At 38.4% G+C, this 27445-nt stretch overlaps 1 pseudogene; it reads right to left on the reverse strand.

Moving 5' to 3' along the window:
- Positions 1-27445, reverse strand: part of LOC113114809 (RNA-binding protein Musashi homolog 2-like) — a 244357-nt pseudogene that overhangs the window by 62882 nt on the left and 154030 nt on the right.

The following is a 27445-nucleotide window of genomic DNA, read 5'->3' on the forward strand; positions in this document are numbered from 1 at the left end:
TGCATGCAAACAATGAGTCTGAAATAAAACATTTAAAAGGTGGCATTTGCAATGCTTTTCAACATGGCCAGACGTTGCATGCTAAGCGCAGACTAACTCTTTAAAGATCAGCCCCGCACATGGAGGAAACATCCCTGGTGATTTCAGCCCAGAGACATTTACATGTGTCTGCAGGCCCCAGGCTGATGGGGCTGCCTTTGAAATCATGAGAGGCAGTTAGTTTTCCATCTCGGGCCTCTGCGCCCTTATCAGCCACACAGCGACCAGTTCTGACAACCAACAAATCAGCTGTCAGGAGCAATTTCTCAGCAGCCGGGAGGGAGCTGGCACGCACTGGGTGGTTCGGGAGGCCTGACGGCTACAGGGGGAGGGGGAGCGGGTTACAGTACCTGCACCCCAGCAGGAAACACCTGAAACTGACATTTCCATGCCAATTGACAAATCTACTATCAATCCCAAAATTCTCAACACTCAAAAGTGCACAAATGAATATAGAAGACACTAGGGTCAGATTTAACAAGAACTTTAAAATCTGAATTTTCACAACTGAGTTACAAATGATGTTACAGGACCGGCATCATCCGAAAAAGCAGGTTCTCTTAATAATTTAATATGTACACTATTATTTACAATATGTACATTTTACAAACAATTACAAAGAAATAACAAGTAACACATTCAATGTGAAATTAGAAAGTAGAAAGTCTGAAATAGTTTTTTCTTCGAAACATGCTCCAATAATTAAAACATTTTTTCTTTTTTTTTTTTTTACAGTGTAACAAAGCTATTTTTATTTTAAAAAAGTGGGGTTAATCAAGATTGGTATATATTAAAACAACCCTCTACATTGCGAGTAAATATCTCACATATGGGACCAAATCTTCACTCTGAATAAATTCTCAGATTTTACTTGCCAGTGTGTGAGTTAAGAGACTAAGTATAAATTTAGCACAGATATATGTTCACTCGCCGAAACACTTTGACTGAGTGCTTCAGAGTTTTACTCGTCAAGCGATCTGTGCTGTTGTTCATCTGAATGGATGTGAAATGCACCTGTATTTGACGTACCGTAAACTCTAGTGTGAAGACGCATGCATGCCTTGCCATTGAATTTTCTCTCACACACGCAGAGAGAGAGTAAGAGAGAGAGAGAGCGATAGAGACATAGAAAAATAATTGATGTGCTTCATGTAAACAATATTCTTTGTTGTATTTTCCTTTAGAATTTACAGCTTTTAAGAACTGCCGGGTTTTTTGGTAGTGGGCGGAGCTAATGCGCAAACGGCAATCTCATTGGCTGGAGCTCATCTATTATCGTCCCTGTTTTGATTTCAGCAAATCATTTCGAGCAAACTCACACAACCTGATTAATATTCATGAATCCAGCAGCTCATTAATCCTTAGTAATCCTTGGTGCGTTGTATAGTTCTTATTAGTAGAATTCATATCATTATTATCTTATCAGTATTTTTGTGAGTTTTTTTTTTTTTTTTACAGAAATCCTGAACGACCAAAAAAGCAACACCACCAGTCTAGTTAAAATGTTCAGTTAAAATGACTAATATGCATTCAAACACGGTCATCAAGTTTATTTCTAATTCGTAAAGTTCTATTAATAAATAATACTTGATTATTTTAATGCTTGACTGACTGACACTAATGTTAAGAGTGTACTTTACTAGCCAATAGCGATTCAATTACCAAGGTTTCAGTAGAGGATTGTAAAATAAAAATTACATTTTGTCAAATAAATAAATGATGATGAGTAACAAAATACTGCAAATGTGTGACAAGTTTTCTAGAGTCCGTGTTTTCTACAGTGTTTCATCCAACCCAACATAACTGCAAGTTAGATCACCCAAGGAGTGGGGTTAAATGTACCTTTTTTTTAATGTAACTTTCGCAATTAAGGGATAGGTTCAAAACAAAAAGAGAAAAAAGCAACAAATAACTGTTGAGAGAGAGAGAGAGACAGATATAGAGAAAGAAAGAAAGCAGACGTTTCAGCAAAAAGTATTAAAACCCTCTCTATCTTTTTGATATTGCTTATATATTGCAACATTATTGAATACACAGTAGGTCAGTATTGTAAAACAGATAATATAATTAAATGAAAATAAAAAAAAGAATAATAAATTAATACTGGTCAATCTTGAGCGATATATTTTACTAGCATTGCCATTTTAAATTTTCATTTCCAGAATTTTCAGATTATCAAAAGAACCAAAACTGCCAACCACAATCTCTAACTAAGTGTAGACGGTAAGAACAGGTAACGATCCCACACACCGCTTTTGTCAGAGTTCAGGGCGCTATCGGCAGACTGAGCTCTCGACTGAGCAGTGGAAACGGCAGCAAATCAAAAACCTTGAGTGCTCCTAATGACAAGACCAACGCTGCTAACAGGATCTCTTAATGAAGGAGTGCCGATACCGTGGGCCCTTCTCTGCATCTTCTGCAAAGTCAAGCGAAGGAGAGGACAGGAACAATGCAAAACAACAGCTGCCTCTGTGCTGGCAGAGGAGACGTCACATTTTTCCGCCTCAAACACCCCAAGGCATTATCTCGCTCAGTTAGTGACTTAACCACTCTGAACAGGCCATTTCCTTACATTGGAAACCACTTCTGCCTTACAGCCCACCTACACCAACGCAGTGCTCCTACAACACGACACGCACATCTGTTTTGAAGCGGGATGCTTGAGAGAGAGAGAGAGAGAAAAAAGAAACGCATCTATTTTTTCCGCTTAACTTGTCTTGAGATCCCTCAATGACAACACATGGATTTCCAATCTAGGGGAGGATAATAAGTGTTAGTGGCTATTACGGAGGCGTCTGGCTGCCATCTCACACTTATTAGCCAGAGCGAAGCAGGCCGGGTCTCAACAGACACCCAGACATTCACAGCCTCTTACAAAACAAAGAGCCACTGCCACACTGAATGCCAGTCCCCCTCGGAGCCCAGCACAAATAAAATTAAAATGCTAAATCAATGAGCCTTTCTCTGACCTTTGCTTAAAAAGCCGAGGGTGCCTGAAGCAGTTCGGTGTATTTAAAGGGAAGAGGTACACAACCGAATCAGATATTATTACGGCCACCTCGGATCCTTTCCAGAGACCAGTGATGGTAAATAGATTGCGTGTTGCATATTAAACGGTGGGGGAAATAGCATGCCTATGGACGTTCTCATGAATTCACAGACACACTTGCATGCGCGCACATGCAAAATGAGTTTCGTACGATGGTATGCTGAATAATATATGACCACAAGATGAGTTCAGGATGGGCGACGCTAAAACAACCACAACACTTATAAAGAATAAACAAAAGTCCTGTGTGCCGCAAAAATACAGAACCTCAAAAACTTATTGGAAAACTTTTATTTGCATGCATAACTCAACATGCTAAACTATGGCTCTCACATGGATGCAAATTCTATTCCAGCTCTATTCCATAATTTCTTTTGTTCTTTTTTGATTAACACATTTTTTTTGTCATCTTTCAACCAGTTGAGACTTTTGTCTCAATAAATTTTTACCACAACATTTTTGTTTGATTGCCAGTTATCTGTTATTACTGGGGGAAAAATGAATGATTAATTGCATCCAAAATAAAAGTTTTTGTTAACATAAGATATGAGTGTGTACGGTGTATATTTATTATGTATATATAAATACAAAGACATGCATTTATATACATAAAATATGTTGTTTATATATTAAATATATAATATAACATGTAATACAAATATATAAACCTACATACACACACACACACACACACACACACATATATATATATACAGTACAATCTTGGAATAATGACAATTGATATCTATACAATGGCCATTGCAATTATGCTAAAGGCAGGCATTTACTTTATTTTAAGTCACTGCTGTAGAGTAGCCACCAATAAATGAAAATAATACACGACCCAAAATAAAATCTGTTTCAGTTTCAGCTACATTTAGTTTCCTCACACCAGTAAGAAAGGAAACTTATGACACAGCTGCACAGCATGCTTTCTGCATCTCGCCCTGTAATAAATGCTAAACTGCTTTTTAAACACTGTTTGCAGGCATAAAGACCAGGCCAGTGACATCAGCAGATCCGTCTGTTACGGGTGGGTGGCTGCCACAGTAGGAAAGTGACAGGGCAACATTCTGCTACATAAGTTAGCATATGTCTGCATGTGTGTCTGCATGCATATATCTCTTTGTGCATTTGGAGAGAGTTTTTTTTTTTTTTTGCTTGTTTATTTGGGTGCTTTTCCCAATATGATCTTGCTATCAAAACGCTGCCCTGGAAGCGAAAAAGGAAAAAGAATTGCGATGTGCCCAGACAAGTTACAGCAATAAAATCAAAGCCAATGTCAATTCATTTCTCCCCACTCTGATAAATGGGGCCCCTTTCTCATCTATTAATAATGAGAGCAGAAAGCACCACAAGAACATCTGTCAATGAGTTTCATTTTTTCTGCCTGGCAGACAGTTGGCTGTCCCGTGCGCTCACATGTGCTGTGAGTAGCTCAATTCTTCGGCCTGAAGACACCCATGGGGAGTGAAGAGAATAATCCTTACGAGTCAATAAATAGATTGGCATGCATCGATGGGAGTTTGCGGCCTTATTTACACATCCGCTTAATCAAAAAGAAGACGGGCATGGAGAAAAATAGCCTCTCGGTAAGCTCTCTGGAACTTGGAACTCTTGTAAACTAAATGAGACTAGACAGCGTAATCGATTGTAGCTCCAGCCACCCCACTACATTATAATGACTTGGGAGAGACGTATGGCTTTCGGAGAAAACGGAGAGGAGCTAAAAGAGAATTTGGGGGGAAAAGAGAGAAGTGTATAAAACTAAAACTTTTTGAAGCTGAGCACTACTGCTGACGCTTTATTAATCTTTTACTCCAGAGTGTGTGTGAGGAGCGGTGGTAGATAGATCTCAAGGGTGCAGCGATAAACTAAGCCACAATACTAAAGAACTAGCAGGGCAAACTAATGCACCTGCCACTGGCATTTTAAGGAACAAGTTCTATTAGCAATAAACACGCAGGCCTTTAATGTGTACTGTATAACAGTGATTCCCAACCTGTACAGCAGGGGGGACTTCAGCAGTTTTAGGAGGAAAAAAATATATATACACTCACTGGCCACTTTATTAGGTACACCTGGCTAGTACCGGGTTGGACTCCCTTAGAAACATTCCTCAGGAAACATTCCTCAGAGATTTTGGTCCATACTGACATGATAGCATCACGCAGTTGCTGCAGAGTTGTCGTCTGCACATCCATGATACGAATCTCCAGTTCCACCACATCCCAAATCTGCTCTATTGGATTGAGATCTGGTGACTGTGGAGGCCATTTGAGGAAAGTGAACTCATTGTCATGTTCAAAAAACCAGTCTGAGAAGATTTGAGCATTATCCTGCTGAAAGTAGCAATCAGTAGATGGGTACACTATAGTTATAAAGGGATGGACATGGTCAGCAACAATACTCAGGTAGGATGTGGCACTTAAAGGATGCTCACTTGATATTAAGGGGCCCAAAGTGTGCCAAGAAAATATCCCCCACACCATTACACCACCAGCCTGAACCGTTGAGACAAGGCAGGATGAATCCAAGTTTTCATGTTCTTTATGGCCGAATTCTGACCCTACCATTTGGATGTCGCAGCAGAAATCGAGACTCATCAGACCAGACAACGTTTTTCCAATCTTCTATTGTCCAATTTTAGTGAGCCTGTGCGAATTGTAGCCTCAGTTTCCCGTTTTTCTGCTGCTGTAGCCCATCTACTTCAGGGTTCGATGTGTTGTTCGTTCAGAGATGGAATTCTGCATAACTTGGTTGTAATGAGTGGTTATTTGAGTTACTGTTGCTGTTCTGTCATCTCTAACCAGTCTGTCCATTCTCCTCTGACCTCTGACATCAACAAGACATTGTGGTCCATAAAATTGCCACTCACTGGATATTTTCTCTTTTTTTGACCATTTTCTGTAAACTCTAGACATGGTTGTGTTTCAAAATCCCAGTAGATCACCAGTTTTTTTTAATACTCAGACCAGTCTGTCTGGCACCAACAACCAATCTACATTCAAAGTCACTTAAATCCCCTTTCTTCCCCATTCTGATGCTCAGTTTGAACTTCAGCAATCTAGATGCCTAAATGGATTGAGTTTCTGCAATGTGATTGGCTGATTAGCAATTTGTGTTACCAAGCAATTGAACAGGTGTACCTAATAAAGTGGCCGGTGACTGTATATATGTTTTTAAACAAAATATATTCATAGTAACACAAAAAATACCTGTATAAACAAAATGCATAGCTTAACACATTCAGTTGTTTTAATAAAACAAAATTATATGCATACGTTTTGGTGATTAGCATATGGTCCAAAATGTATTTGGACACTGAAGCCATAAATACAATTGCATGAAGGTTTTTCATTATATAAATGACAAAGACCAAGTGTAACTGGTTTTAAATAAAAAAGAGCCCACTTTTTGAGCAATAATTTAACAAGAAAATAAGTTTCTTAAGTTTTAATTGATAAAACAATAAATATATGGTTCAAAATTAAGGAACACATTACTGCTTTGGTTTCAATTAAGAATTTCAGCCTTCCTGATGGGGCTATGGAGTACATTCAGTAAAACAAAATGGTAGGAAAACACTGATGTTACAAGATGATTTTGCCATCGCATCTGTCTGAAAGATATGGGAAGTGAACCTATGATAGGGTGCCCTATCTTTGGCTTAAAAAACGAACAAAAAAACAATAAGGTCACTGCCGTATCCTCACAAGTGGCATTGAAGATTAATGTCAACATTAGGCTCTCCAAAAGCCACCTAACTAAAATACCAGCCACTTCAGAAGCAGCCATTCCTCCCTAATGGCTAATGATCTGAGTCCTTCCTCCCTCATTACAGAAGACGGATGAATGGAGAGGTGCGATATGTGCACAGTCAGCAGGGTACATCTACACCAAATGTGGAGCACAGCTCAGAGAGAGAGAAAGAGGGGGGAGGGAGAGAGACTGGCTTTTTTATGAACCCAAACCTTTCATTCAATTATTTCTATTGAATCAAGTGAGTAAAATCGTATATCACAAGTAAAAAGTAAAAGATAACTGACCAACTCAAAACCAAGTTGGAACTTAACTTTTTATGTGCAAGTGCCTTTATGACCCCCCTGTATCTTCTAAAGGAGCACTATAAATCAGCAGTCTTTCATCTCAGCAAATGTATCGCCACCAAAATCTGGGGTGAGACCCAAGATATCTTTCCTAGGAAAACACTGAAAACCTAATAAGATAGGAAATCCATGTTTCAGATTTTGAGCCTGTAAGTCAAAGATCTTTTTATTGAATATCTCAAAAAGCAACACTGACCTGTGAGTTTGATATTTAATTTTAGTAATACAAACAATTCAACTTGATGAGCTTCAACCGTCCTTGATAAATAATGTTATGGGATCTGATGAAAGACAGACATAGATAGAATGATTGAAAGAGTGATAGATAAAATGATAGAACGATCGACATATAGACGGTTAATGTTACAAATGATTAAGCTCAATTCAATAAAAACCTGTTCTGCTTGGTATGTAATAAAAGATGAAAACATATTAAATGTCTACAGACAATAAGATCAAAAGGTAAATAAAAAGACAGGAAAAAAGGGCCAAGGGAATAAAGTACACAGCTTGTACAGTTTCTTTGCAATTACCAGAAAACAAAAGAATTACAAGGATGTAAGATATTAACAATGTTAGAATTTAATGTGAATATTTATTGAAATATCGCTCTGAACTCCTACATATCGCGTACCATCTGGTCTTTCACTCGACTCTGCCTGAGGAGTTGAGTCATTACAACATATTGCTATCTTTGACAATTTTTTCTGTGACTAATATAAATGAAACTAATTCATTTCAGTTTGATTGTGCTGTGGACACTTACACAAATTATTATTTAGTTTAAGCATAAACTGATTGTCAACATAAAAAAAACGGGGACTAAAAAACAAACAAATAAACAAACAAGTCGACAAAACTAAACCAAAATATCTATTCCCTTGCAAACGATTGAGCCATCTTTTCGCAATCATCCTCCTACATTTATCCCATTCTCATCTTTAACTATGCGAATTAGGCTTTCATTGTGTTTGTGGCGGTTCCACTGGCTCTGACAGGGCCGGTAATGAAGAGCCATATGGGACGGCGCTTTGAGCTCGATGCTTTCTGACAGTTCTTTCTTTCATAATCCATAAACTCCACGCAGTCTGCTGCCTTTTTCACAGGCGCTGGAGCAACAAGTCCAATTTCACCCCTCTCCCCTGCAAACAGGCTAATGTGATTACACTTGCATCAAAACAATTTGAGCCTTAATTACAGCAGACACATCAAGGCGAGGGCCATGATAGGAATTTCTCAAAGGAAGCAATTGGCATGACGAATTAAGGAGAGAGAGATTTAAAAAAAAAATGTATTTGATAATGCAGCGTTTGTTGCCGTAAATGCCAGTGGTGGGAGTTGGCGCCAGGCTCCGGTGTTTACCCTTCAGAGTGAAATAAAACTGATCCATCTCACTGGAAAATGATTGCATCAGGGTGCCTAATTATACTCTCTACTACAGGTGGTCTTTATGTCGGTATCGAGCGATATTGAGGTTTCTCTCTGGGTCATCGTGTGCGCCACAGAGATTCGGTAACATCTGTTAAACCCAAGGTTTAAATCTCGATTGATACGAAACAAAAGTAAACACGCATCTGTTCTCAGGTGTGGTGGTCAAAGGTTAGGCTTTGGGCCCTCGGAGCGGTCGTGTAGGAGTCTGTATTTCTCAGCAGAGCTAGCGCGAAAGTGCTCTTCGTTTATCTGCCATTGAAAAATGCATTCAGCACTTTTCACCTTATCTATCTCCTCCCTCACGCGGACCTCCGGATCTCAATCATTTTGACTAATTAGCCGTTCCAAACTCTCTCCAAAACAAGCGCCAACTCCGTAACAATTAAACCGATGGATCTCATTACCACACTCCTCTATTGGGTATTTTGAGTCATGGTGGTAAAAGTCATTGTCCTTGAGCTGGGCACCTGGGTGAACGCGGCATCAGGATATTACATGGAGAATGAGATACAGGAGTGAAGGTGAAAGAGAGAACAGAGAGAAGCTGATGAGCAATAAAGGTTGTTGACTGCTCTGAAGAGATATGCTGCTGATGGTTAAATTGTCCCTGACACAGAATGGCACCTTGACACAACCCCCCCAGTCCGCAAAAAGTGTATATGTATATATATATATATATATATATATATATATATATATATATATATATATATATATATATATATTATAATGCATTACATTTTATTGTATAACTGAAGGAAACTGTTTTGAGAAAAGTTTCGGTGGCAATGGCATTTTCTTCTCTTCCATCCACAGAAAGCGCAGCTCTGCTTTGTTTACAGCGGTATCCAAGGAAACGCTACATCGTGGCTGGTTCATAAGCAGAATCTGCTGTCAGAGAGTGATTATAAATCTCATTCAGACCTTCTGTTTTTGTTTCTTGAAGGTATGTTGCAACGTGTGTAGGATCTTTGTTTGGATCGACATTAAAATGCAGTGGTTGCCTCTAATTTCAAATGGCTACAGATACTGGATTTACGCTTAAGGCCAGTTTGATCGGTGCATCACTAATTAAAATACTAAATAAAAGGCCTCAATTTGGAAGTACAATCTGTGATGTCTTTTTTTCTATCAATTCTTCAATGGGTAGATCTTGTCTTTCATAAAAGCTAAGGTCAGGGATCTTGGGCTTAAAAAGGTTGGTGACCTCTGCTTTATGGGGACATTCAGTAAGTTTAATATGGTTTTTAAAATGGTTTTTATACTGACTAATATATTTATAAATAAACCTAAAGTTACATTTTATGTTTATTTTATTTTAATGTGACAGTTTTACAGCTACTCGATTAGCCAAACACAGTGATCTATCTCTACTAGAAAATGGTTAAATTAGAATGGTAGAAAGAATGATTTTTCTGGATGAGCCCTGGCTCCAGGTTGTATTATTATGGCACTGGACATCACTTACACATTATCTCAGCTTATTTGCATATGTGTGTCACTCTGAACACATAAGCATCTGTGAAGATGTGAGTTCAGTCAGGCTCTACTGACTTCCACACCCCCTGCTTTGTGTGTGTGTGTGTGTGTGTGTGTGTGTGGTGTGCTCAGGAGTCTATTTTGTCCAAGCCAGTGTATGTAGGTCACCTAGCAGCACTGGGCCATCAATTTCTCTGTCCTACTTAAAAAGACACATACTGGAGAAACTGGGAATTTTTCACTTTTAGACTACATACAGTACCCACTGCTTTTCAACCTGCATCTGTGCTGGCTAGTTTGGGAAAGACTCTCCACAACAGAAAACTAAATTTGAATTCGGAACATCATAAAAAATGGGAAATGAAACAATAATAGTCTGCACACACACACGCAAAAGATGAATAGTTTAGGTAAGAGAGGCCACGCATACACAAATCCAATTTAGAGCATTGGCACAATGAAAAGCACAAGAAAACAAGGCGGCCTCTGATGTTATCGACAGGGAACCCCTTAAAAATGAGTTTTTCCTGGTTCTGGTTAGTTGAAAGTTCTGTTTCAATAGATCACAAAGCTTGTGAGCTTACATCTGGCAGAACTGATATAGTCCAGTTCTTAGGAAAGGGAACTTTAAAGAAATGCCGAAAATACGCTCCAAAAGACTTCAGCGCTGTCAACAAACCGAGCCATGAGGACTCCGCTCCAGCAGTGTAAAATTTAAATCTTTTCTCTGAGGTCGTGCCTTCATGCTATCCTTCGGTTTCATAAAACAAGTAAGAATAACATTTCTTTCCATAGTGTGTAAAATGCAGCTGGGGTAAAAGAAAGGAAAAGTGAAGGTCAAATTAGTTTGCACCTATTAGCCATCAAATCCTTTGGGAACGCTAGTGTTACACCACACATCTTTGGACTTTATTTGAGAATTCAATCATTTTTAGAAATCATGCACAACATTAACTGCATTGTAATTAGTGGAAATATTCGCGCTTGGCTGCAAGAGTATGACAGATTAAAAGCAAAGTGAGTGAGAGAGAGAGTTCTCTAACAGCACCTTTAGGAAATAAATAACACTGATAGTATGTAATTAGGCCACTCGCTACGACAGTGGCCAGACTGTTTATGTTTGCACACATATGGTATGATCAGAAAGATGGAATATAAAGGCGTTCCTCATCAACAACACCTCTGCTGCAAGAGCCGACAGCTTCCCTAAGTCATAATGCCACCTCCGCCATCTCACAGGGCTTCAGCCGTTCATGTTTTTGTTTTTTTTATATCGAGCTCATATGTAGAGCTGATACAGTTTATCAGGGTGTTGTAAACACACCAACAGCCGAGGGGAATAACAGACGTTTGACACGGTTATGGTCTAAATCTGAAGCGTCAACGATGGGAGGAGCATAATTTATTAACCATAAAGTTGGACTCTCCCAATAATCTCTTAAAATAGAAAGAAGACGAGGCCTTGTTTAAAGCGCTAGGCAAGACCAATTTCTTTTTTAGTCGCTTCAAAGGTAAGCATTCTAATTGCCTTAAAATTTCACAAGCACGATGGAGCACTTAATTGGTTCAAACAGGCAAAACTGTAAAAGAATGGTTCATCAGAGAAAAAAGAAGAAAAAAAAGATTTACTCATGTTGATACTTTTCAAGTGGAACACTTGTGTAAGAATTTTGACAACATTTTTCATAAAATGTCCATATGACTAATACTGTATTTCTAATTTTATAAGTCTTCTTTTTATGCCGTACAACAAAATTGTGAAGAACGTAACATTAATCATGTTAATTAATTGTTTAATGTAAATTAAATGTACCTACAAATTATACTGCTTTAAATGTCAAACTTTTCTTATTTGCAATGATTTACAGTAAGTGTTAATATAAAATATTATAATATAAAATCTAATATGAAATATACTTGTAAAATTACACTACCGTTCAATTATTATTATTAGATTAGATTCATTATAATAGAGATTATTATTATTATTATTATTAATTTATTTTCTTTCATTTTTGAAAAGTATTAGTAGTATTGATGAGTAAATACAGTAGTATTAGAAAATATTATTTACATTTTCGGAATAGTTCTGTATTATAATAGTTTGTAAACAGTTTTGCATTACAAATCAAAATGTAATTTATTCCTGTGATGCAAACCTGGATTTTCAGCAGCCATTACTCCAGTCTTTAGTGTCTCATGATCCTTCAGAAATCATTCTAATATGCTGATTTTATACTCAAGTAACTTTTCTTATATTATCAATGTTGAAAACAGCTGTTCTGCTTAATATTTTTGTGTAAATCATGTTTATTTGAAACAGACATCTTCTATAACATTATAAAGGTCTGTCACATTTGATCAATTTTATGAATCCTTGCTAAATAAACAAATTAATTTCTTAACTTTTAAACCCTAGTGTATGGTGAAGTCTTACTTTTTTCTTTATTTATCGTATGTAAACATATGGGTTTCGAATGACACCATTTGAACTATTTTGGGTTTACATTTCTTTAAAAAGCAAAGGATTCCACAACAAGCCAGGAAGTGACAGGAAGCTGGAGGAGGTCAGATGGGGTGGGCTGCATTTGCATGTTGCACATGTGGACCATTCTGCCGACAGCCTCCTGAGCACATTTGAAATTTCATTAAGTGCAACATAATTGCTTGTATAATCAAATGTGAAAATGTATATTATAGAGCCATTCCAGCACATGGGCTCTATTTTAATCACCACGCCTGGGATGGCGCCAAGGTGAATTAGCAGAAATTAAAAGCTCTGCTGTGTGGTGTGTCTCCTGCTTCTTGCAGCCGTCTTTGTGTCTTATTCAGACGCTTGGCACATCTGCTGTCCTTTTGAGGATTTCTTCCTTAAGATACCACCAAATTCACATCCATCAAAAATGTAACGGTGCTAGTTATGTAGGAGCAGCCGCCAAGGGAGAATTCCAGCCAAAGACGAGCATTAAATACACACATACAGCAGAAATGCCGCTTAAGACTGTTCTGACATGAGGGAATGGTGACAAACATGGGACAGATCCAGCACCTGACAAGAGGTGTTAGAGTATTGGATGCTTAGTTGGTATATGAGGCCTCAGTTGGTTTTGCCTCTCCGTGTCAGTGCCAGGACCAGCTATACGCTGTCAATAATTTTACATCTGATGATGCAATGATAATAATAATAATAATTATTGTAGTGGGGCAAGTAAAATGTTTTTTAAAATGTGTAAAAAAATAAAAAAAAATCCTTACTAAGCGCAAGCATGTGATGGGACTGTATGTGACCAACAGTCTGTTCATGGATACTCTTGTCAGTGTCCTGATCTCCGGTGCTACTGTATTTGAGAGTAACTCTTTGGCTCGTTTGGAATTCTGATACACTTTGAGGTCAGCACTGAGAAGTTCAGAGGATCTAAAATGAATGGAGTTAATCCTGCACCCCAGGGCATTCCAGAAAAACAAGCTGGGAGAGTGTATTTGTCCTGCAGACACTATCTCAGGAAAGAAAGACCAGGGGATAAGCTCAAGTCAATCAAATTTCTGCAATGTCATGCCTCATTTCTTGCTGATATTGATTCGTTGGTGTCAACATAAACAGTATTAACATTAGTCAGCCTCAAAAAGGGAATAAATGGGCCAAACGGAGATAAAACCACATTAAATGTTCATCAGAATTGATTTTCTGGCATTGAGCAATGAGCAAAAATGGAAAAAGTAAAAATAACAGATAAAAATACACTATATTTAATAAATAATGGTTGTTTTACTGTATGTCAATCCCTGAACGATCAGTATTCTTGCCTGGTCTGAACTAAAGGAAGCTAAATGCTTCGGGGTTTTTTTCCTCCAGACCATTTTTTCGGCCTGAGGCATTTTATCCTTCTTTAATTGCCCTTTGAGATAGGCCTGATCAATCCGATGGCCTGGATCCCAGCTGCGTGCTACTATTAGCTGGGCTTTGAAGATGCGCTCTGAAGGGGGCCTCACATTCATCATCTAATTCATCTAAAGGTTATTCAGATAGACCGGACAGTGGACAGCCTCCAAGAAGCCTCCTTTTTTGTTGTTGTTGTTGTTGCCTGAGACAGTTTTCATGGTGCCAGCGCTCAGGGCTTATTAAAGAGCCAATAAGATGGGCCTAAGATACCCGTGGAGTTAGCCGTAGCATTATCGCTAGGGTCTCCGAGCAAATCCAGATATTATCACAGGACTGAGGTCCTTTCCAGAGGTCAGAACCCAAATACTGTGAAGGAAAAACGCTGGCATTTATTTTTCCCTCTTTCAAACACGCACATAAACTCAGCAAGCAGATAAATAACCTAGAAACAAAACATTGAGCTGCTTGTTCAATCTCTGTCACAATCTCCAACAGGTACCTGTCATTCATTCTCAACAGCACTCAATGAATGTGGCCAACAATCTCTCACAGAGAGAGTGGCAGAGCTAAATGCTTCACTAAGAAGGCAAGAGGGCAAGATGCTTTCATATCACACAAAGTGAATGCCTCAATATCCATAATAAACTGCCAATGACCTAAAGACCTAACAACAAAGTCTATCATTATGAACACAGAAACCACATGATTAGTTACATCAATATAGCTACGCTTTCTATAAACCAAACTGTGGCATTTACGAAAAATACCAGCCTAAACACATTGTAGGATACATTTCCAGAGCAGTTGTGCCACTTTTGCACAATATTACAGTGCAAAAGCCTGCATCTAATCACTGTCAATGTCAGGCTCAGTGCTATTAATATTGCAGATCGCAGCGGTGTAGCCTACACAAGCCAGCAGTCAAAACTGACTTGCAGGATGGGAATTACACTGTGCAAATAGCATTCAGCACTAATTTTGTTGCTGTGTTTGTGCCTTTACCTCATTTACATAATTATTATAGTGTGTTGGGTGCTAAAACAATGTAATCAGTACATACAAATACAAGCCACAATCAGTGGACGCAATTCAATCTTTTTCCACAAACTTAAATCTATACAACTGCCAAATTAAATAAATTAATAAAGAATATGAAGCTTATTTCCTCACTCCCCTAATGGATTATTAAAACGAAATAATGCATTGCTTATATTAGAATTAATTATATATTAGAAATAATAATTATACACAATTTATTTCATAAAGAAAAGCTGTTGACAACCACCACCAACTAAAACGAGGTAACATAAAACATCAACATTCCTCTCTAACTGTGCTTAGTTCATTTAGAAAACAACTATACATGGTTGACTCACCAACACTTTTAAGAAACAAGAGGACCGATACAGAATCGTGACCAACAAGGGGAGAGAAACGGAGCAAAAGAGAGACACAAAGCCCAGAATCATATAGTGCGAAAGAGAACAACAGGCTCAAAGCCTCAGAGAGATGGGGGCATGCTTCAGATTTTGATGGCATGCAAGTGGACACGCATTAGCAGCATCTCTGGGTATTTGTAAGGGCATAAGAGCCTCTCCACACAGCCCCTGGGAAGCTCTCACGGAGAGCAGCTCTGCCCTCTTCACTTCCACCCCCCCGTTCCCTTCACAGTGTATCCTGAAGGGGGTCTGGAGAGAGCAGGGAGCAAATTACTCCTTCATTAAGAGATAGCCCTCCCTGTTATCATGTCCTTGTAATCCTTTGCCATGAAGCTGCTTTTAACGAGGTTTAATGTAGCTGAAAGCTGATGCTAAATAATCTATCAGAGATAGCATGGCGCTAGCTGAAATAGAGGATCCAGTGGACATAATCCTGAGGGTCGTGCTCTAATGCAGTGTGGCTGAAGGAGAAATTGGCCGTCTGGCGGTACACAGCCGGGGCAGGCAGGCTAATGATGCATCAGCATCCATCATAACATGTCTACGTTTCATACTTTTGCCCTTCCTCTCCATCTCCTTCTCTTTCCATCTCGGTCTCCATTTCGAAGGCTACACTCCGCAAAAAGGCATGAGGGTCACTGGAGGAATTAATGAGCATATGCTTGGTCTAAATGCACTTGTTATGAGTCAATGAATGAATTAATTAATTAATAAATGAGAAATGTTACCCTCACTTGTTTTGTATCAGATGAATGAATGTGTTTTAAACATATGTTTTAAATAAATGAACTTATACAGTAAATTCACAGGTAAACAAATTCATTTGAATTGAATTATAGGGGAATGAAAAACAAACTTCATGATCTACATTTCTGTCAGCTTCGATCCGACATCTAAAACTGATCTAATTCTCAAAGCTGAAGTATTGCTCATTCTCTCCGCGCTATCAGATGCTGGACAATAAGGCAGATCTCATTGGCATGTGTCCTGCCAATCCTCTCTTTGTTTTTCTGGCTCCACATCCCAGACTGATAAAGAAATAAGGCGTTTCTGAACGATTTTCGTCTGTCTGTCTCTCTCTCTCTCTCTCTTTCACAAGCGTGAGGGGATCGCTCATGGGAAAATGTCACTGGCTGTCATTTTTATAATTTGATTTATACCTTGTCAGAAATCTACTTACGCCTCACAAGCTGGCGGAGTCAAGAAGCCGTCCAAGAGCTGCTGGAGGTTAAACAGATCATTGTACATATTCTCTCTACAACTTCCTTTAATAACCCTTTAGAAATACAAGCAGCAAGGAAATGGAATATTAATATTTGCCATCCTCGCACCAAACACTCCAGGGTTTCTTGTAGTCAATGATTCTTAAAAGTACCTACAGTGGATTCCAAGAATCCACACTGACCACATTCAGAATTACAAACAAAAAACAAAACAAACAAAAACATTAATACATTACATGTAAAAATGGATTTAAAAAGAAATGTTATTTTAAATTGTAATACTATTTCACAATATTACAAACAAAATAATACATTATAAAAAAAAATAATATTTCCATTATCCATGTTCATGGTCCCATACCTATGGATTTACCATCCCATGTGATTGAGCGGGTGATTGGTTTAAAGGTGTGAAAGAAAGCTGTCAAATGATGTTGAGACACCCTTAGCATTTAGTTCCATGGATTTTTACATGTTCCCCCTGATTCTGGGCAAGCTTTTTAACATTTTTTTTTAATGGAGCAGCAGCAGCTCACCATGATCTCTTCCAGTGAGCATCACTCTCTCTCAGAGCTCTTTGATTACTAAAGAGCTCTAGAGCTTCTCTTTTCAGCTGCTGTCTCACATGATCATATCTGTGTCCGCACTCCCATTAAAGTGTGTGGGCCTCCTTTAATTCAGATTATTTATTAAATGATATCTCAAATGCTGATCGCATATGCGTGTCAATAATCATTACTGATTACTGAAAGTGATCTCCTGTAGTCAGTGGCTATGTTCACATGCACAATATTTGGTTCAATCGGACTGAAATCATTCTGACTGATGAATCTGAATGTAGTGTGTACATCAACGTCAAATAGAGTGATCGGGTTGATGTTTATATGACACAAGCTTCAAATCTTTGCACATTTTTTATTTTTTTTTTTACATGCGCACACTGCACAAATAAAGAATTTCTCACCGTTTGTATTTGTTTTTAACAGCAGAATGAATATTTATCCATTTATGGGCATTTATTGATAAATATACATATAAACCACTGTCCCATACTGCTCATACGTGCTGCTCATATATCACACAATAAAAATGTCCCTCCCCACCCCCAAAATGAGTTGCCTGTGGATGAAAATCCAAAACAAAGACTGGTGTGAGGTTGTCCTGCTCCACTTCTCAGTTGCCGAGTAAAAAGAGAGATTTATAATGACAGGACACACATTTATACAACACTTCATTCAAAAGGAAGAGCCACTCGTTCCACAGGTCATAATGCACATGCAGTACTTTCAGATTCACGGTTCAGTCCGATCGAGTGTTTACATGCACTCTCAATCGTATTAGAAGAGGAATAAATCACACCCTTCAATCTGATCAAAATTGAATTCCGATAAAGCTCAATTGAATCGATTACGGTGTTTAAAAAAAGGCTTTTCAGTCAGACTGAGCAATCAATCCAATTACAAATGGATTATTTGGTTGCATGTAAACGTGGCCAATGTTTAACACCCAGTTTTACCAATACTGTGGGATAATCACCGTTATTATGGGTAGGGAAAAATGAATCACAAATGAATCATGATTCATTAAATGATTCAGCACTGATTTGAGTACAACATTTAAAGGAGGGACATACATACATACATACATACATACATACATACACACGCACACACACACAAAAGCACATCTATTATATATTATCATAAAACTAGGCACACATACCACAGGTATATTTTGTAGCAATAGCCAAAAAAAATTCAAATAGTTGTATTTATTTAGCTTTCAGATGATGTATAAATCTCAATTAAATATTTTTTACCCTTATGACTGGATTTTGTGGTCCAGGGACACACGCACGCATATGCATATAAATAATATAATAATATAATAAATAATAAGAAAACCGATTGAATAGAGAAAGAATAGAGCAAGCTAGTGTTAGAGGCCTTTATATATATATATATATATATATATATATACTCATTTTTTGGATATCTTTGGATAAAAGCGTCTGCTAAATGGCTAAATGTAATGTAATACATATTATGAATACTATTTTTTAAATAATAACAGGTGAGCATGATATAAGCATGAGCCACTTGACCGTGTTTTTCTGGAAAAACTAAAAATGTAAATGCCTTGGAAATTGTTTTGTACTTGCATCATGACTCTGAATCAAAAATGAATCAAACCATAAGGTGCCTAAAGAGTCTCATCCCTAATCTGACAGAGAAGAGACTCCCCCTGATTCTACAGAGTTAAAATCTTAAAGCTTCCCCACATAACAAGAAACCTGGAGGCAACTGTTACCGCTACTAGAATACCAGGCTGGAAACTATTTTTTCTTCCGAATACATCTCAGAAAAGACTGTGCCTCCTCCTCTCCTTAGTTCTGAAGTACTCTGATCCACTACAAAGTCAAAGCACATTGCCTGGGCTTTCAAGAACAAAGCCGAAACAGGTAGCTGGTCCTGAGAGACAGTGGAGGAGCTCAGTGTGGTGAAGTGGGAAACCAGGAGTGACCAGTTTAGCCTCTTGTAGTGGAGTTCAGGCTTTGCCTGTTACTTACAGAAAAAGCAAGAGAAATAAATGTACACATAAAAATAGTTCAACCAAACACAAAAATGTCTATTTTACACAATAATCATTAAATAGATGCTAATGTCAGACGCCAATGAAATCAATCAAAATCAGTCAGTTAAATGGTCCATTTCAGCAAAGAACCTCAATAGGTTTGGGAAAGGAGCAATGTCAAATGTAAACAATATTGGCAATTATGGTCGCAAAACAGTAATGTTTCTTTTCCTTTTGATAAGAGCATGTGCTATCATGATTCTACCTCTCTGTCACCCTCCACCACCCGCAGCTCTCTCTCTCTCTGATTGTTTCAGGATTGTTTTAGAGCTAAAGGAGCTCTTATCTGCATTCCTGTTAACGAGGCCCTTCATTAGCAGCAGTTGCTGCCTTTCAGGATGCCTTTGTCACCATGGCTACTGCAAAGCATTGTCACTCAATGCCGGGACATCTTCATCAGCGTAAGAGTGATGAGGAGTGTCCAATCTCTTAAAGCCATCGTATTCGAAAACATCTTGGAGCAGGAACACAGCGTTGCATTCTGGGATGTTCTTTTAATCTGGCCTTTTCAGGGAAAGCACACGAAGAACAAATAAACAGCATTTTTCGCCCTCAATAAGCGTGTTTATTACAAGCGACACCATTCGTTTTGATTTGCACATATCGCTGAGATTTTCAATACATGTCAGACATGTGGCATCGTGGCTGGCCTCGCCTACCCAATAATGGTCGGTGTGCTTTGAATATGTGCCATTCATTCAAGTGTCATTATGGCCTTAAACCAGCGTCAAAAAAGCTGAACGTGTTTATCTTATTCATTCTCAGGCTGAATTCTCACCTCAGAAGCTCACCTCCCATTAATCTTCCTCAAAGCGGCAGCAGCAGGCTGCTTCTCCGGCTGCGCGACGAGGGAGGAGGTGTGGATGTGAGGGGTATCTCTGAGCACAATACTATATTCTTCTCTTTATTGAAAGTGACACTTCACGAATAAAAGCCTGGCGAACACCATAAAGACTATTTCATATACAGATATGGTGATTATTTACCAGCTAGTCGAGACAGAGTGAAAACAAACAAAGTAATCTTATGCTTAGCCTGTCGCTGGTGAGAAATGTTCCTGCCGCTGAGGAAATTAGCTGCTGAGGCTTTCTGTGCGACTTTAAGGAAAAACTGAGATGTGCTCGCTGCATGTGTTAGTTAGAGCTGCGGTTTTGGATCAGATGTATGAGAACACCCACATAAACACAAGCACGGAAATTTGTCACATAGGTGAAGATACAGATCAGAAAAAGCAAATATTTTATTCAAAAATGAGTTCTCACCCTCATGTTGTGTCAAACCTTTATATACAAATCACTGCATATATTATAAACACTGTTTTAACATATAAAAGTGATTTTATTTTAATATTTCGTAATTATATATATATATAAAAAACACTACTAATAATAACACTTTTTATATATATATTTTTTGAAACACACAGACAATTACACAATAAATATATAACTTCTAAATTGACTTATAAATGACTTATAAATGAATCAGACAGATTCATGAACAAATCAATCCAATTAGTCAGTGGCTCAACTCAGATTACTAATGAATCTCCAAATCGGACTAATCAATAAATGAGTCTAATATGTAAACAAATCAGTTAAACAGAATGATTCATTCACTCAACAGGTTCACAAGTTCAACGCACTTAATCAGTTAGAAGGTTGCAGCGGTTCTCGAGTTAACAGCTCGCTGAAAGAGAAGATCTGTAGGAAATAATGACGGAAATTTCAGTCTGTTTATCACAAAAAAGCTTTTGTAAAATTTACAATATAGTGCATTTCATCAAAGAAATAACAGCATATGGGTTTGAGTGAGTATATATTGAGAGTTTTTTTTTTTTTTTTGCCTGAACTCTCGCTTTCAGCAAATAAAAGGATGCCGCTCAAACAAATAAACGAACCGGGTCATGAACGGGGCCATCCCCAACACTGGCTTTGTCATTGCTAATAAACACGCAGGAAAAGGAACCACACTTGGAACAATACAGCCCTTCCATCTCCACACCATGCCACACCATTACGGCTGTACAAAATAATGCGATCACCACAAGTAAATACTCTTAACAGGCAGTGTCAGAGCACGCAAATAAAGGTGTGTGTATATACACGCGTGTTTGTATGTGTGAGGTGATCAGCGCACATTACTGCGGGGCCTTTGTGCTTCAGACCGCTCCTGATAAGCTTTTCCATTGGCATTGTTCAGAAGAGATAAAGCCTACTGAAATGAAATCTAAAGGCTGAAAGAGCCCATTTTCCTCTCTCTCCTTCTCTTATTCATTCTCTTGCTCTCTATCTCTCTCTCTGTGAGCTTATCTGTCAGAAAGGCTGAAGAAAATGGACAAGCTGTGAGAAAAGTCCAGGTCGACCACCTCCCTCTCCTGCTCAGCCTTTTTCAAGCTGACCACCGCCAGACGCTGCTGTATCTCTGGCGCACACGACTCAAAGCCCTCGCTTCTCCGTAATCCCACCAAACTACCTGCCGAACGGCACGACGCGGCCGGTGCAGAACCAATTATGCCCCCACAGGCAGAAGGACCAGCATGTAGCAGCCTGCAGCTGTCAAATGCGCAATAAAATGGCATCAGGCATTTCCCAGATACCCTCACCCCCGAGTCTGGCACCTCTCAAACAGAATTTAGCACAAACTCTCTCAACTGCTCATTTCTAGCTGTGTCAGAGTGGTCTCAGTCTCTTATTCTCTCTCATATTGTGTTGCTTCCCTCTGGCGAGTGCCACCTGGGAGAGTTGTTCTCATTAACCTTGTGCACCTATACTAGGCAGCTTTTAAAAGCAGAAAAATACCCTGCCCGAGTCAGTCAGATTCATTTTGTGAGCTTGTGTTGCTTACTGCTTGATGTGATTCTGATGAAACCTTTTTTTTTCGTCTTCTCTGCTGGCCTCCTCTTTAACCTAAAGGCACGTTTGAGCTAATTTCTCCCCTTAGTATTGACATTTTCAGCACGCATTTCCAAAGGTTTCTTTCAACAGGTCTTCCTTCTCCCCGCGCTTTTATGAAGATGGCTGTTTAAACATGGCGACTTGCTGAGTTGCCTTCAGGCAAATGTGATGCGATTACACAAACCCCTACACACGAACACACACATACTGTTTCAAGTGGTCCCAGGACATACAGCCACATGCTGGAAAGAGTAATAAAAAAATAAAACTGGTAGAAAATACACTCTAAAATCTTTTTATATAAAAATAGAAATATAGACATGAAATGTATAACACAAATTAACAGTTAAAATTATATACAAGTAATTTTTATTGAAATTAGTCCATGAATGATTAGAAATGCATGCAAACAAAAGGAGGTGAACCACAAACCAGACTAATTATACAGGGATTCAGGCAACCCACCGACTAGCCAACTTTGAAAATATGTAGTTTTGTAGTATATGCAGTCTATTCACTCTCACACACACAAAACTGTCGACAACTTAATAAGACAGATCACATCTCCAAGGGACGGGAGCATCACTCCCACTTGACGGACACCCCACCAGAAAGAAATAACGGGACAGGCTATTAATTGCCCTTTCTGTGCCACCCAGCAGAGCATGGAGCTCTTATATGTCTACAGACAGTGAAATGTCTCTCTCTCTCGTGACCCCTACAAAGATTCCTGGAAAAGGTTCAGCCCCTGGCTATACTTAGACACCTCACAGAGAAAAAAAACACATATCAATAGCCCAACAAGTATGAGAGGCTGATGTTTCGGAGCAGACAGACAACATCAAGGGAATTGCTTCCTGTTTCAAGCTAAGGGTCACAATGGATTGTTTAAGGTCACTTCGCAGCAAAAAAAAAAATAGAAAAAAAAAGACATTTCTGCTCAAGTGTCAAAGTTCACTGACTGGAAGAGAACTGAAGGAGTTTTGTCCATCTCAGGACACAATTAGTTATAAAAAAAAAAAAAAAAATCAGGTGTAGATTTCTAAATTATTTACTTTGCTTGCTGATAAATTATAGTAATTATAGTGTTCATGAGTATTATCACTATAAATTATAAGATTTATGGTCACAAAATAAGGGCAAACATGTCTCATCCAATCAGAATTTAGTCTATCCTCTGTCAATTTACACAGCAGCCAAGCAATACTCTTTAAAAAAAAAAAATTATAAAATCTTTATTATTTCCAAGTAAGTTTTGGCTGTTGTTTATAACTGGATTCAAAAACATTTCAGCATATTTCCACAGGATCTCGACGATGAAAGGGAGTGAGGTATGGAATAAATAATGCATAAAATTACTAAATAATGTAGTGTTTACTACACAAAGGGGAGCAACAGCAAACTGTTTGTTCGTTGGATCAATTTGTTCCCTTTCATTTGTGTAATTGTAATTAAAACAGAGTGTCTGAGCGGTGGGTATGCGGCAGCATAGACCGGCAACACGGGGCCCTTCCATCTTCCTTCTCTTATCAATTAGTGGAACAATAATATCGTTCCCTCGTCGCAAGAGCCATTAGCATTTTGATTGAACATCTCAAACACAAAGTGCCGAGGCTGTGGTACGCCAGAGGACTGTCTTGTGCCACGCTATTCCCTGGTTTCCTCCGTCGGGACCTGTCACTTTCTTCTGACAAAAGCCACAGAGAAAAGTGGGGGGTATTGGGGGAAATAGAGTTACGAGACAGAGAGGAAGAGATGGAGAGATGGTGTGGGATGGAGGGAGACAGGTACAACACATCTGAGGAGGGAAAGGGAGGGTTGGGAGGTTAAAGTGGAAATGTGTGTGGGTGAGACTTCAGCTGGTCTTGCAGTGGTTCACTAAGACCTCACAACATCATCTTTAAACAGAGATTTCCTCCAGAACAAACCCCCGGCAAACACATTCTCCTGGAAAGCCTTTAGGGAAGCGCAAGAGAAAGCCTCAAGTCTACACAGAGTATTCTCAAAAACCAGTTGCATTGGTTTGAAACAGATTTGAGATGAACAGTATTAGTGCTTATTCAAAAATGTATTTAAAATGTAGAATTATTCCTAATGTAGAGTATATTGTAAGTTTTCTACACATTCTACTATACGGTAATGTTAAATTTTTTTTAAATGAAACGGCCATCAAAACAAGTTTAAAGTATTTAACATTTCAGATTAGAGCTTTATCATCAAAACTGTTTATTTTAAAACATCACACATAATACAATCCATAATTTATAATATTATCCATCCTAGTGGTCATTGGCCATACCATAAAAATGATTATCTGCTATCCACACAAGTTCTCGATTCTACAATCTTATGCATCACTTGAAAATCTCTTGTGTATATTTACAGTGTCTTTTTCACCAGGTTTCATGTTGGCTCTTTAGACGTGAACATCACCGCTGTGTCAGGCCCACTAAGCATCTGTTCATCAGTGTGGTTTCACACCATGCTTTTCTTGAGGAGGTTACATAAATTACTTAAGACAGAACATTAATGCAGTCTGTACACAAACCTCAGAAAATCTCAAAGCATTCCACCACTGAAAGGAAAGCGGATGCAGTCTGCAGTCACTTTGTCATGCTTGATTTGAATGCATGCCTAAGCCTACCTATTATACTTTGCTATACCACAAAACACACAGATTGTTGAGGTAGAGGTGTGCTATTACTTCTCTAAGCAATATGACTTACAATTTTTGTCTGGTGGACAAGAAAACTGATGAAAAGTTTGATAGATATATATTGAAAGAGGGACCTGAGCCATATCTAGAGACCAGAACATCACACAAAGAATAGTATCATAAAGCAATGAGCTAAAAAATACTCATTCACCTCATAACATCCTAGAAATCGGATACATTACCAATTTCTTTAGAAGTACTTTTATTCAGCAAGGATGACACTTTACACTGTTACAAAAGACTTCTATTTCAAATTAATGCTGCTCTTTTGAACGGTTCTATTCATCAAATAATCCACAAAAATGCATCAAGATTTAGATTTAGTTTTCAACACTGCTAATGACAAGAAATGGTTCTTGAGCACCAAAAAGGCATATTAAATTGACTTCTGCAGGATCATGTTACACTGAAGACTAGGGCTGAAACGATTCCTCGAGTAACTCGAGTTACTCGATTACAAAAAATGATCGAGGCAAATTCCTCTGCCTCGAAGCCTCTTTTAATTTATTTTTCGCAGGTTCTTTCGCAATGATTTTTAATGTGACACATTGCGTTTACGTCACCCACAAAGTGGAAGGAGACGCAAGCGCTGCATCCGAGATCGCATACTGCAAGGAGTGTTTTGATTAGAGCGCGCGGGCAAACCTGAAGAGAACGTCGTGGCGTGTGTCCATTGCAAGATAGAGCTGGCATACAACAACTAGGGCCATATGATTTCCGCGATGCAGAAAACGCGGAGGGAATCGCGGAATCCAGTCATAAAAACAGAGTTTAACGGAGTTTAACAGTTTAATGCGGAATGGCACGAAATTTGACAAATTGTGAATGAATTAATCAAAAATAGGTCATTGCACTTACATCAAATCAAATATGGACTAATATCTGTAAATATTAAGCCGGAACAGTCTATTTAAATATGAATCCTGCATGTTCTGTGTGTCTCTGTTAATGAATGGAGCAGAAGCGCGAGTTCCTTTATCACACACACTGAAGCGCGCGTGCTGTCTCACTAAATAAGGACGTGAACACATGAACAACATCTCCAGAACTGCACTGACAGTCACTTCATGAGCATTTGACCGTTGTCACATCACAATACAAAGAACTGTAAAGGTACGTCGACCCGTCAAAATAAAAGTCCGTTTTTTTTTAAGGTTTAATCACACAACATTTCTTCCATGTTTTATTTTTAATAGTAAATCCCCTTTGTTTACCAAAAAGTTAAGTTTGCTTAATTTTTAATAATTAAAAGATAAAATAAAATAATGTTTTATGTGTTTAATGTTTAATGTGCATCTCAGAAAATGCTTTATTTTAAACCCCAACTGAATGGCACTTAAATGAACTTAATTCATCTGTCAACTTTATTGTCATTGTTCACATTACGAGTACAGACAGAGAAACAATGGGTAATAATTAAATGTTTATTTTTGATGTATGCAATGCATTTTATGCATTTAAAAAGTAAAAAAAAAATTCTAAAAAAGGAAACTTATTTGTTCATTTTAAGAGCCCCAGGAGTCTTATTTTCTCTCGCATAAATAATATTGCACTTTAATTAAGCAAAAACACATTTTATCCGATTACTCGATTAATCGATGAAATTTTTGGTAGAATACTCGATTACTAAAATATTCGATAGCTACAGCCCTACTGAAGACTAAAGAGGAAAATTCAGCTTGTAAATACTAAAAACTACTTGAAATGTAATTTCTTCTTGCCATTAAAATAATAAAATTATATTTAAATAAACATTTGAATGGTAGTGTAGATATGTACTAAAAACCAGAGACCTCAAAATGCTTGAGCAACTAAATAAGACCCAGACAACCACCCACAAAACCCCAGTATTGACAAGAACTGCTCACAGAATAAGGTCAAGATGCAAGCTGGGTTCAAACCTACATGCCCCACATGATCACCAGGGCTCAACAGGCCTGAAGCATGTGTGCTAACCTCTAGTCCACTGCTCCACCCAGTGCCTGTATTTTTATAAAGAAAACCAGCACATCAATCCATATCAGGCTCTTCACCGAGTTCACAGGCAGAAATTGAGGGCCTTTGCTGCAGGTTTATGTGCAATCCATCTGTGAAGGGAGAATGACTACGTAGGTGCTGAGCTTTGTTCCTTTCTCCATTCTACTGCCAGTGTAAAGACATCTACTACATACACACACACAGATAGTGAGGAGGGGAAAGATCGATGTGGAGAAGCGGTGAGTATGAACTGCCACAACGGAATCCATACTGCGCAGTCACACTATGTGTCAATGGATCATATTGGAAGTAAGCATCCAGGGAAGTATACGGAGTCAATACGGCTTTCTTTCTTGCTTGCCTTCCTTCCAAAATACACACACACACACACATAACCACAACCTCATTAGCCACACAAGAACAATCATGATAGCACACAGTCCGAGGGAAGCTTCCTCCGGTGGATACAATAAGCAGCCCTTTATTTCCACAGGGAAATTGGGGGGCATGCCAAGTGAGAGATGGGATTAAAAAGAAAGCATAAAAAGCAAATGAAAGAGGATGATATTTGC

The sequence above is a fragment of the Carassius auratus genome, chromosome 15, assembly GCF_003368295.1.
Source record: "Carassius auratus strain Wakin chromosome 15, ASM336829v1, whole genome shotgun sequence".
Lineage (NCBI taxonomy): Eukaryota > Metazoa > Chordata > Actinopteri > Cypriniformes > Cyprinidae > Carassius > Carassius auratus.